The sequence below is a fragment of the Neofelis nebulosa genome, chromosome 2 (genome assembly GCF_028018385.1).
Source record: "Neofelis nebulosa isolate mNeoNeb1 chromosome 2, mNeoNeb1.pri, whole genome shotgun sequence".
NCBI classification, from domain to species: domain Eukaryota; kingdom Metazoa; phylum Chordata; class Mammalia; order Carnivora; family Felidae; genus Neofelis; species Neofelis nebulosa.
Window position 1 is genome coordinate 197815279 of NC_080783.1, and position 4072 is coordinate 197819350.

The window sequence follows — 4072 nt, forward strand, 5'->3', positions numbered from 1 at the left end:
GAAGCGAGGCAGCTGACCAATCACAGGGGCTCCTAGGCTCAGGAAGGCGGACCCTTCGACCAGCGGGTTAGTCAATGGCGCCCGTGCCCCCTCCTGAGGCTGCGCTCTGATGGCGCCAGTCCTCGCGCGGTGACGGGAGTTGTGGTCTCAGCGTTCGTTTCTCCAGCAAAGATATAGTGGACAAAACTACAAGTCCCGAGATGCCAAAAGGGGCAAGAACGGACACTAGCAGAAGGCTGGAGCTCTGTTCGGTCTTCTGAGTCCCACTCGAGGGACCTGCGAAGTGTCGGCGTCTTTGTCCGGAGAGCTGAAAGCACGACGTGCATATTAAAGTCGCCCGGAGAATGAGAGCTCTGACCTATCAGTCCGCACACATTTTACTTGCCAGCGCTTCGCAGAAATTCTGGAAAGAGTGAAATGGTTTCATGTACTCAACAGGTTTTTAACGAACACCCCGACACCCTCTTCCCTTGAAAAGCTTTCAGGGTCATGTATGCAAGTGAAACAGTTAAATAGCGGTACCCGGTGCTCAGGAACAGTACTGACATGTTGAGGGACAGCTGTGAACAAGACAAACCAGCTTGCCATTCTCGCGGAGCTCAGTTCTCATAGTGGGTGTATCAGTTTGTGAGCGCTGCTGTGTCAAAACACTACAGGCCGCCTTAAACAGCAGAAATTCATTGTCTCGAATTTCTGGAGGCTGGAAGTCAAGGTGTGGGCAGGGTTGGTTCCTTCCGAAGGTTCTGAAGGAAGGATCTGTCCCAGGCCTCTCTCCTGGACTTGTAGCTGGCCCTCTTCATGTTCACCCCCGCTCTCCCTGTATACATCTCTGTGTGTAGATTTCCCCTTTATATAAAGTCACTAGCCATAGTGAATTAGGGGTTCACTCTACCCCAGTACAATTTCGACTCAACAAATGAGTGCATTTGCAATAACCCTGTTTTCCAAATAAGGTCATATTCTGAGGTGCTGGGGGTTAGGACTTCAGCACACCAAAGGGGGGGGGGGGGGGAGTGCAGGCATAACAAGGGGAGATGGCTAATAAACAAAAAAACAACTAAAAAAAGGAAATATATGAAGTGCATGGCAAAGAATTAAAACAGGTAGACGATCTAACAAAGTGATTTGCTGGCTATGAGGGGCTGAAGGTCAAGGATGGCCTCTCAGTTGGCAACCTTCCAGCTGCCATGCTCAGGTTAAACAGATGAGCATTGCAGGCAGGGAAAGAGCTAGTAGGAAGGTTCTAAAAACAGATTGGGATGTGCCTAAGAAATAGGAGGACAGCCACCGGGGTAAGGGAGTGAGAGATAGGCAAACCAGCTTAACCGGTGTACCAACTGTGCAGGTCACACAGAACTCTGCACTCAGAAAGCTCTACACTTGAAACTAGAAATAGGTGGTGGTTGTACAGCGTTGTGAATACACTAAATGCCACTGACTTGTATACTTTTAAATGACTGAAGGTATATTGGGTGGATTTTACCTTAATTAAAAAAAAAAAAGTGTGGAGGGGACACCTGGGTGGCTCAGTTAGTTAAGCGTCTGACTTTGACTCTTGATCTTGGCTCAGGTCATGATCTCCTGGCTCATGGGTTCGAGCCCTGCATCAGGCTGTGCACTCTGCACTGATAGTGGAGCCTGCTTGAGATTTTCTCTCCCCCCACCTCTCTCTGCCCTTCCCATTTTCGGACTCTCTTTCTCTCTCTCAAAATAAATCGATAAACTTTTTTTTAAAAAATGTGGAGAGAAAGTGATCATGGGGATTATCAGTTAATTCAGTAAATCAGTTAAGTGTAGGTTAATTAAGAGAAGTTCTTCTAATAAATTTAATCTAGATTATGAGACGGGATTGAATTTCTTAGCAAGAACATAGTATCGTCTGCTGAGCTCCAAGGAAGTGTTCCCTCCTCCTTTACATGAAAAATTCCATCCTTCCTTAATTGATAAGATTGAACCTTCATTGCTAAAGAAAACTTAAGTTCCTTCTTGCCCCTTGGCCAGAACCAAAGCTCGAGCATAACACGTCCTGGAGGATGAAAAGCAGACAAAAACTAGGGAAAGGGAGGCCTGCCCAAAGAAAACAATCGCAAGAATCTGCTATTTTATTTGATGAAAAAGCAAGGGACTATTTATGGAGGTGAATTTGGAGGCTACTTAAATAAGGAAAGCCTGAATATGATTTCAGATCAAAATGAATTTATTGGTTTGAATATATTCACTGGAGATTCTGCATCCAGGGAGCTTCCTCTGATGGCTGGCAGCTGTTATTCTAACAATTGAAGTGTTGGTTTATGCAAAACTGGATACAATACTGACCTGTCACTCATTTGTATGACAGTGGAAATCTTTTGCCATAAACCAGAGGAGTAAATTCAAAGATCTCAGGAGTCAGGATGATTTATTGAATCTGTCTGTGCATCTTGCTGATCAACCCAATAATTATATTCCTTGAAAAGACCCAGAATTCACCTCCTTTACCAAAGCCAGAGGATAATTGATGAAGGAAGTGCCAAAGTCATTAAAAGGCACTTTACTGACCATCCTCTCTAAGCCAGGAATGATGGCGGATGGGTCTATAATTGAAATGTACTCTCATTTCAGGAGGAGGAGTCTGCAATGATACAGCCCAAGTGGTGGCAGTTACCCAACAAATACAAAATGGGAAGTGTTACTAATAAGCATCAGGGTTGGCATGAAATCAGAGTGGTTTGATCCACAGAGATTTTTGGAAACAACTAACGAATCAGGGACAGTCTACTAAATTCCCATTTAATTTTTATAACAGTAACAGAAAAAAAAAATACTTCCATGCCCAGTGAACAAAGGCCTATCTTGATGCAATAGACAATTTCGTTCTAATTATTTTTTTGAGATAGAGATAAAGTGAGATAGAGAGAAGGAGAGAGAGAATCCCAAGGCGGCTCCACACTGTTAGTGCAGACCCGATGCAGGGCTCAAACTCATAAACCGTGAGATCATGACCTGAGCCAAAGTTGGACATTTAACCGGCTGAGCCACCCAGGCACCCCAAAAGACAGTTTTGATTTTTCATCCAATGTCCATACTTGAGTAGGTTCAGGTGTGTCGACCACTGAATAAAAAGAAAGTTAGGGGCGCCTGGGTGGCTCAGTTGGTTAGGCAACTGACTTCGGCTCAGGTCATGATCTCACAGTTTGTGAGTTCGAGCCCCGTGTCAGGCTCTGTGCTGACTGCTTGCTCAGAGCCTAGAGCTTACTTCGGAGTCTGTGTCTTCACCTCTCTCTACCCCTGCCCTGCTCATGCTCTGTGTTTCTCTGTCTCTCAATAATAAATGAGCGTTTAAAAAAAATTTTTTTTTAAAGAAAGTTAAAGACCCTTAAGGAAAGACCCAATAATAACCTGCAGGACCATACCATGAGTCTTTCTCCAAAGAACTTGTGCTCAAATATTCAAACCTTTTGGGAACAATCAGACAATGGCCATGCAAATTCCTAGACACCCAGGATGCTTCTGTGCTGCACTAGAGTGTGGGCTTTACAGAAATGTATGAATCAATGTCTAATCAGGAAAACAGATACCACCCTACATATATCAAGCAGAGAAGACTTTAATGCAGGGGTTGGTCACAAAGACATTGGATATACTGAAGAATGAGGGAGAGAGATAGCATTATCCAGAGCCCAGGAAATTGCTACTGCCCTTGGGCTGTAGCCTACAACCCCACGCTCCATACCGACAATGCTGGAGGACCCAGTGCTGTCAAAGCCAAGGTACCTCCTGAAGCAGAAAGGTTTCTCCCTTCCTCCCACCTTTAAATATAACCAAGTGCTGGGGCACCTGGGTGGCTCGGTCGGTTGAGCGTCCGTATTCAGCTCAGGTCATGATCTCGCGGTTTGTGAGTTCGAGCCCCGTGTCAGGCTCTGGGCTGACAGCTCCGGAACCTGGAGCCTGCTTCAGATTCTGTGTTTCCCTGTCTCTTGGTGCCTCCCCTGCTCATGCTCTGTCTCTCTCTGTCTCTCAATAATAAATAAACGTTAAAAAAAAAAATTAAATATAACCAAGTGCCTCCCATTGGCACAACCTAACTGGGACA